Genomic DNA, 9,272 nt, shown 5'->3' with positions numbered 1-9,272 from the left:
AGGGACTCACTGAACTTGCATGTCTATTTCCTTCATCAAATAAGGGAATATTTTTCAATATTTTTTCAAATAGATTTCCAATGTCTTGTTCTTCCTATTCTCCTTCTGGCACACCTATGATGCAAATATTGGTACATGTGAAGTTGTCCCAGAAGTTGCTTATACTATCCTCATTTTTTTTGGATTTTTTTTTCTTCTTGTGCTCTGATTGGTTGTTTTTTTGCCTCCTTATGTTCCAAATCATTGATCTGATTCTCAGCTTCATCTGCTCTACTGTTGTTTCCCTGTAAATTGTTCTTTATTTCAATTAGTGAATCCTTCATTTCTGACTGGATCTTTTCTATGCTGCTGAGGTCCTCACTAAGTTCCTTGAGTATCCCTATAACCTGTGTTTTGAACTTTGTATCTGATAGATTGCCTATCTCCATTTTGTTTAGCTTTTTACTGAAGTTTTAATCTGTTCTTTCATTTGGGCCATGTTTCTTTGTCTCCTTGTTTTGGCAGCCTCCCTGTGTTTGTTTCTACTTATGAAGTAGAGATATTATGACTCCCTGTGTTGGTAGCATGTCCAAATGTAGTAGGTGTCCTGTAGGCTCCAGTGGTACAGCCTCCCCATCACCCAACAGTGTAGTCAAGGTGCACCCTTTGTGTGGGCTGAGTACACCCTCCTCTTGTAGTTGAGGCTTGGTTGCTGCTGCCAGGTTAATGGGAGTGGTTTACCCAGGCCAGTCACCTGCAAGGATTGCTGGGACCACTGACTACCAATCTCCGCCCTCAGTACAGGGGCAGGGCACCACTGGGTGCTCAGGCTCTAGGGTTTCCTGGATGGTGCAGGCCAAGATCAGCCCCCTCCTGTGTTCTGCTTAAGGCCGCCTGCATGAGCTAAAAAGTAATCTGAGATGTCTTCTGCTTGTGCTGGCCTTGGAAAATCCCAGCCAAAAGCAAACTGTGAATCTAGACTGGATGCTGCTAATGCCAGCCTGGGGCCACTTAGGCAAGAGGTATGGGGGCTGGGGACTCAATGAGGCTGCATTTTATTTGTTTGAGAGGATTTAGGAAGTTGTGAAACATGAGCCAAGACCAGACATATATATGGAAATGTCACTCTTAACATCTTGGGTGGCCCTTTTAGTGTGGGGGACAGAGCCTCAGAGGATATCCTGGGTGGGGCAAACAGTGTCAGCTAGATTGATGGAGTCTCAGATATGGGACTGGCCTACTGGCTCTGTGACTCTGTGGGGGGAGGGTTCAGAAAAGGGACAATGGCCTCTGCCCACACTTTTGTCTGGGAGATAACTGTTCCCCAGCTCTTGCCTTGATGCCAGATACTTCATCTTCTTCTATATGCCACTGGTGCCTTTCAAGCTGCTACCTTGGTGCTGGAGCTCAGAGGAAGTGAGTGTGAGTTGGTCCTTTGTGGGTTCTTTAAGAGGAATGCTTGAGACTCCAGAAGTTTCTTCTACAAGTGGTTTTGCAGCCAGAAGGTATGGGGACTTCTCTTCCTGGTCTTGCAACCATGGGCCTGTGGGGCCTGGTGTGGGGTTGGGACTCCTTGCTCCCAAGATATCCCTCTCCAATTTTTATCCACCACATGTGGATGTGGAACCATCCCTTTCCATGACTGCACCCCACCTACCAGTTTGAATGGATGTGGTTTCTTTAATTTTGTAATTGTTAGACTTCCATTCAACTTGATTCTGATGGTTCTGAGTGATGTTTGTTCTATAGTTGGTTGTAATTTTGATGTGGTTGTGCAAAGAGGTGAGTCGTGTTTACCTATGCTGTCATCTTGACTGGAAGCCTGATTAATATTTAGCTGTAACTTAAGACTCTTATTTGTCAATGAGTTAGCATTGATTGGTTGAGGGAGTTGTCCCACATCATTCTCATTCACTTTGTGAGTTTCCATGTCTTTTGCAGGATTTCCAATTTCATTTTGCAATTATTTGCATTATTTATTACAGTTTTCATGCCTAATCATCAATGGGTGGCCATTTAAAAATGTCTGTGCCTGGGCTCAACTCCAGACCATTATGTGAGAATGTTTCGGTGATACCCCAGCATGGGGATTCTTTGAAGTTTCCCAGTTCACGGCCAAGGCTGAGAAACAGAGCTGTAATGGAACGTAGTAAGTGCTGTTTTCCCCAAGAGAGTCGATCCATGCCCCAAGCCAGAGCTCATTGTGTCAGGTGCCAATAGCCAACATACTTGAGTCACTCACTCATGAGCTGACTGCCTATCATCCCTCCTGACAACCCCAGCAGATGTCTCTGTGCAGCCCATCCCCTACCCCCAAACCCCCAATCCCAGGCTGCTTTAATGACAGGCGTTCCAGGTGATTCTAATGTGCAGCCATAGTTGATATTTGCTGGTATGTGTGTATGTTCCTGTCCCTCCACTGCAGGGGAGCCTCGGGCACAGAGCATGGTATCTCATGTTGGCTTTGCCTGCATTTCCCCAGCTCACTGACTACAACTGTGCTATGTGTGTCTCAGGCCCAGACCAAGGAGACCAGAGTCCTGCTGCTGTCAAGGTGAACAAGTGAGGAGGAGCTGGAGGACTATATGGCAGAGGTTGAATCTTTGGCCTATGGTGACCCTCTGCTCATCACCTGGCTCCTGGCTGCCTTGGACCTGGGAGGCTATATTAGTTTGCTAGGATGGGCAGAACAAACACCAAAGGCTGGAGGCAAATAAAAGAAATGTATTTCCCCATAATTCTGGAGGCTGGAAGTCTGGGATCAAGATGTCAGCAGGGTTGGTTTCCTCTCCTTGGCGTGTAGATGGCTTTCATCTCCTGTGTCCTCATGTGGTCTCCCTCCATATGTGTCTGTGTCCTGACCCCTTCTTCTTGTAAGGATCCAGTCAGATCAGATTAGGGCCCACCCTAGTGACTTTGTTTTATGTTAATTACCTCTTTAAAGATCCATTCCCAAATAAGTCACATTCTGAGATACTAGGGGTTAAGAATTCAACAAAAGAATTTTCAGGGGACACGTTCAGCCCAGAACAGAAAGCAAATTCTGTGTGGACATACAGGAGGCAACGGGGAAGTTGTGCCCTGCCAGGGCACCTCAGAGCATCTCCCATGCTTTACCGGTTGGGCCTGCATGTATACTCCAAAAGCAGGGGCTCAGACCAGACTGAGAGCCAGTAGCATCCAGGTGTAGATTCAGAGCTGAATGATGGAGCCAGGTTAGTTGGCTTCCTCCCTGAAGGGTCTGGGAGGACAGGGACTGGGAGGAGGTCTGTCCATGTGAACACATTTTGTGCAGGTGGAGCAGTATGGTGGGGGTTGCTTTCAGGATCTTCTGAGGAGGGTCCATGCTTGTCTCTTGGTCTTCTCGTCCATCTTCTAGCTGCAGGGCCTGGTCTAGACCTTCTGGCAGGTTCTTCTTGGTGCCAAGTCCTTTGCTCAGTGTTCTGATATCACTGGTTGAGGCATGGGAACCAAAAAAGGAGAGTGGTGCTTCCTTGTGTGATGGTAAAGGGGCCCAGGTGCCCAACCAGGCATGGGGGGAGGTGGTCAGAGCCTTACGTCAATGGCTCTGAAACTATAGTAGACACGGGCCCTGGCTTGTGTAGCTCAGTTGACTGAGCGCAGGCTGTGAACCAAAGGGTCGCTGGTTGATTCCCAGTCAGGGCACATGACTGGGTTGCAGGCCAGTCCCCAGTAGGGGACACATGAGTGTCAACCACACATTGATATTTCTCTTCCGCCCTTTTTCCTTTCCTTCCCCTGTCTCTAAAAATAAATAAATAAAATCTTTTTAAAAATCACATCTTTATAGTAAACATGGAATTACCAGAGGATGCTTGTGAAAATGCAGAGCTCCAGGCAACATCCCCAGATTATTCCCCATAGAAAGTGAAATCCAAGAGGGTGAGGATTTTTGTTTAATTTTTGGCTGGACCCCCACCCCTCCTAGGACAGGGCCTGCCACGGAAAGCACTCAGACCTGTGCAATGATCTGGTAGGCCATGATATGGCCTGGGAATTGGAATTATTAAATATTTTTAGATGGTTCTGATGTAGGAAAACACTGAGCTGCAGATGCTGCCTCTGGGAGCTGAGGTCCCCTTTACTGAATGATCCCTTCCAGCTGGTGTAATAGAGTGCTGGAGAGGAGGAAGGTTTAGTAGCCCAAGCCCACAGAACTGCTGAGTTCAGCCTGGCCAGACACCAGCTGGGCTTGCTCAGTGGTGTGGGGGCCACAGCTGGACATGTGACTTGTCAAAAAGGGGTGGTGTGTAATCTTGAGAAGGAACAAAGCTGGAGGCATCACACTTTCTGATTTCAAACTATATTCTAAAGCCATAATAATAAAAACATTAGGGGACTTGCATAAAGTACCATGGATAAAGAACATGTGATATACACTATTCCATTCCATACATATATAATGGAATATTATTCAGCTGTGAGAAAGAAGGAAATCCCACCATTTGCAACAATATGGATGGACCTTGAAAGCATTATGCTAAGTGAGGTAAGTCAGACAGAGAAAGACAAATACTATATGATCTCACCTATATGTGGAATCTAAAAACGTTGAATTCATAGAAACAGAGAACAGATGGTGGTTGCCAGAAGCTGGCAGGGCAGGGGATGAGGGCATGTTGGTCACACGGCGCACACTGTCGGTTGTAAGGTGAGTTCAGTTCCACAGATGTGGCGTACAGCATGGTGACTGGGGTTAACAATACCACTCCGTATGCTTGAAAGTTGCTATGAGAGTAGAGCTTTAATATTATCACCAGAACAATAACAGATATAATTACATAAGATAAAGGATATGTTAACTAACTTTATTGTGGTAAATATTTCACAATATATATGTCTGTCAAATCATCCCATTGTATATCTTAAACTTACACAGTGTTATATGTCAACAAACCTGGGGGGGGGTAGTAAGTGTGTGAGAGAGCCAGATTATGTGTGTGTGTGTGTGTGACTCTGAGTGTGAGCATTGAGTGTACGTGCTCATTGTGTAAATGTGAGTGTGTGAGCACGTGTGACTGTATGAATGTGTATGAGGGTATGAGTGTGCCCGAGTGGCAGTTGGGGCTGCACACCTTATTGAGAAGGAGGAGGGTCTGGAAGATAAACATGTGACTAGGAGGGCCTCCTAGGTCCCTCAGGCAGGGGGCAGAATTAGAATGAAGGGCCAGCTTCTAGCCCCTCTACTTTCCCTAGAGTGGTGCTCCTTCAAGCATGCCCCGGGGGAAGCCTGACCCTGATTCTGGGTAGGGTCTGCTGTGGTATTTCTCCCCCCCAACCCCAGGCCTCTGATGTATAGCCACCTCCCCAGGGGCTCCTCCCCAGGTGTGAGCCTTCAGGGCTACCAGGTTTGATGCTGCCACCTAGGTGGATGAGGGACATAGCCTGAGTGCCTTTGGCTGGGATGAGGGGAGGAGAGCAAGGTTCAAGTGAAAGGGTCTCCCTCTGGGCTTCTGCAGAGATATTATATAGTAACATGATGCTCCATAACTATCTACTGGAAGATGGTTGAATGAATGCGTGGATGGCACGAACAAACGCTTGAAGGGCTGAATGAATGTATGATGAAATGATTGAATAGCTGTAGTGAATGGGCTCTAATCTCACACACCCTCTGGGTTACGCAATGCATCTATTCTCCTTCGTGCACATAAATACATTTACCTACCGTGGAGACACATGCCTGGAATCATCCTCCACCATCTCACATACACCCACCCCATCCACACTCCACCATGAAGAATCTGACATCCCTGCTCATGGGGTGGTAGGCTATGGGATGGGGACAAGGGAGGAAAAAGGAGGAGCCAAAGCTCTTCCAGGGACCAGTCCTTGCCCAGCTGCCCCAAGGCCCAAGCTCACTTCTCAACTCCTGCCTGTTGTTCACCTGCCAGTGAGGACTCCAGACTTCTCAGCCAGAGAAATGGCCACCCCTACCCATCCGCTCCCCTGGTGATCTGTGATGCCAGATTCAAGCAGGGAATAATTCTCCAGCATAAGATGCCAGCTGACCTCTTCCTGGTGTCCTCCTACCCCACACTCACCTGAAACTCGGGCACCTGGGCACCCTGAAGGCTGGGAATAGGGCAGACAGCATTGGCCCCAGCCCAGCCCATCACTGGAAGCTGGTCACCGACAGCAGAAGGTGTGCAGGGTTGTTAGGACCTCTTGGGTCCTACCCTGCACCACGAACCTAGAACCTGCTCATTAGACACTTGCCCCAGGTAAACTGGACGTCTGGCTGAGCCTTCGGCATGGGGAAGTTGACAGGCAGCAGAAGGCACAGCCTTCTCCTCACAGACACCCTCCTGCTCCACAGCACTGCCTAGGGGGCACCTTCAGTGGGCGTGTATGCCCCTGAGATGAATGCATTTCCCACCCAAGGGTGCTTGGAGGGTGTTTGGAAGAGAAAGTCCATCTGCTCCCATTCTCAGCACATTTTGTGTCCATGGCTGATGTTGCAGCTCCTGGTGCAGGTCAAGGCAGGGGGCCAGAGGAAATTGAGGAGGAAGTGCAGGCCTCTGGGCTACTTCCCCTGCCCCACCCTTGCTGCACTCCTCCTTGGCAACCTTCTTCCGGATAGGACAAGAGCCAGAGCCAGTCCCCTAGCCATGTCACCAGAAACCCCTGGATCCCTGGGGCATTCACCAGCCTGCCGTGGGGCCCTGCTTAAGTGCTCACCTGACTCTTTCCAGAGGCTTAAGAGAGGTGTGTGCTCTGTGATCTGATTTCATTCTGATCCCTGCAGCATACCCTACTGAGGGCCTACTGTGTGCTCCTGTGCACAGGGAAACAGGATCCTTGCCCTCGGGTTAAGCCAAGCCAAGTGCTCTGGTCACAGAGGAAGTGTCCTCAGCGAGTGGGGCCAGAATGCATGAGGGTTAAACTGGCAGTGATGGATGGCAGGAGGCCCGACTTCTCAGAGCTTGTGCACTCACTGACTCACTCAATAAAGTTGCTATGAAAGCCACTGCTGCGTGCTGGCTACTGAGCAGCAGAGATGCCTGGGACTGGAACTCAGTGGGCAGATAGCCAGGGAATGGATATGATGAAGCAGGAATTTTGGGCAGAAACTGCTCTAGACTAAGGCAACTGAGGCTATCAGGCCAGGAAGCCAGGGGACTCAGATGACTGGGAAGCAGCCTGGGGCGCTGAGCCCTCAGGCACATGAGGATGAAATGAGAGTGAAAAGGTGCAAAGACAAGGTGGTTCTGATGCCCCAGAGAAAGGTACTCAGATGAAAGGTGACTTGCTGAGGATGCAAGGCTCCTCAGGACTCCTTGAAAGAAACAGTCTACACCTCCCGCCCCCTTAGTCCAACAGTCCACCTAATGGGCTTGATCCCACATAGTAAGTAACCAACATTTTCTGAGCACCTACTATGAGTCAGACACTGAATTAGTTGTGTCCTCACAGTCCCCTGATGTGTGTACTGTCATTATTACCCCCTGTTGCAGCTCAGGGCACTGAGGTCTATGAGGAATGTGCCCAGGCTTATACAGCTAGGAAGGGGCAGACCTGGGATTGTCATCTAGGCCGTGTTACTTAGCCTCTCTGAGGCTCATTGTTCTCAAATGAAAAGAAAGATTATAGCAGCACCTACACCTTGGGGATATTGGAGGGTCCGTGAGTTATACACGTGACAACTCTGAGAACAGGCATAGAAGCAAGCCAAGCCAGTGATGGCTATGGTTAGCTATTATACAGATTCATTTCTGAATCTGGGACACTGACATCACTGAGACCTGGAAATTGAACTTCAAGGAGGCAGTGGCTACAGGCTAAGTAGGAGACACAGGAGACTTTCATGACCAACAGGACTATTAATTTGTACCTGGGATCATACCTGGGAAATCTAGTTGGCTTGGTTAAAATCAACCATCTTGTACTTCCAAGATGGGGTAACAAGGACTAGATTACCCTCCTGGCTGAAATAATAGGAAAATGCCCACACAGACAGAGTATATGAAACAATGACTTTCAAGACGTTGGACAGCAGGCAATAAAAGACAGTAATCCCTAAGAACTGGAAAGGAAAAGATGTGAGCCTTATGACGCCAGGCCACAGGCTGGGAGATGTGCTAGTCACACCGGATCCAAGACTTCTGTCTGGAATGTAAGAAGAACTCCTACACCACAATCATGGGAAAGCCAACAACCCAGTTTTTTTAAATGAACAAAAGATTTGGAAATTTCACCAAAGAAGATCTAAGAATGGCAAACAGGCACACAAAAACATACTCAACAACATTAGTCATTAGAGAATTACAAATTAAAGACACAATGAGATGTCACTCTATACTGATTGGAAAGTCTAAAATTAAAAAGACTTTAATATGCCAAGTGTCGGAGAGGATGTGGGGGAGCTGGAACCCCCATTCGTTGCTGGTGGGAATGTAAAATGGTGCATCCACTTTGGAAAGGAGTCTGGCAGTTTCTTAAGTTAGAGATACACCTACCATATGACCCAGCCTTTCCACATCTTTGCTGTTTACTTAAGAAAAAACTCAGACACCCACACAGGACTGTGCACAAATGTTCAGAGCAGCTTTATCTGTAATTGCCCCCAAACTGAAGACAACTCAAATGTCCATCAACAAGTGAACAGGTAGACACACGGCAGTATATTCACACACAGAACTAGTGGGCCATAAACAGGAGGGAGTGATTTGTTAGAAAAGCAACTACATGGAAAAATCTCTAAATAATTATGGTGAGTGAAAGGAGACAGACAAAAATTTATAGAAAATGTAAACAAATCTGTGAGTGGGGGCAGGGCAGGAGGAACCTCTTGGGAGTAATCGCTATACTCATGATCCTGTCTCAAGTAATAATTTCACCGGTGTATACATATACCAAAATCTGTCAAAGTGTACAATTTAAATACGTGCAGTTAATTTTATGTCAATTAGACTGCAGAGCTATTCTTAAAAATCCACTGATGAGTATTCCGCACCTGCGGGGAAGCTGCCCAGGCCACTCCCAGGCAGGGCAGGTGGAGCGCAGGGTCATTTGTGCCACAGCCGGACCGCCATTCCCTGCACTGCACTGCCACCTGCTGGCCGGCCGAGGGAAGGCCTGCGAGACTGCCTGAAGCAGCGGCTGCCTCAACCAGAGGCCATGAGGGCGCTGCTGCTGAGAATGGAGCGAAATGGCGGTAGCAGGGGCTGATGGGGAGCATGGGGGCAGCCACTGGTCAGCTCCACGCACTTGCCAGAGCCAGAGCCCAATGTTGCCACACCTTTCCCCGCCCCCTTTTTTAGAAAAAGGTA

This window comes from Desmodus rotundus, chromosome 5 (genome assembly GCF_022682495.2).
Source record: "Desmodus rotundus isolate HL8 chromosome 5, HLdesRot8A.1, whole genome shotgun sequence".
Taxonomy (NCBI): domain Eukaryota; kingdom Metazoa; phylum Chordata; class Mammalia; order Chiroptera; family Phyllostomidae; genus Desmodus; species Desmodus rotundus.
This window is presented reverse-complemented; position numbering follows the sequence as displayed.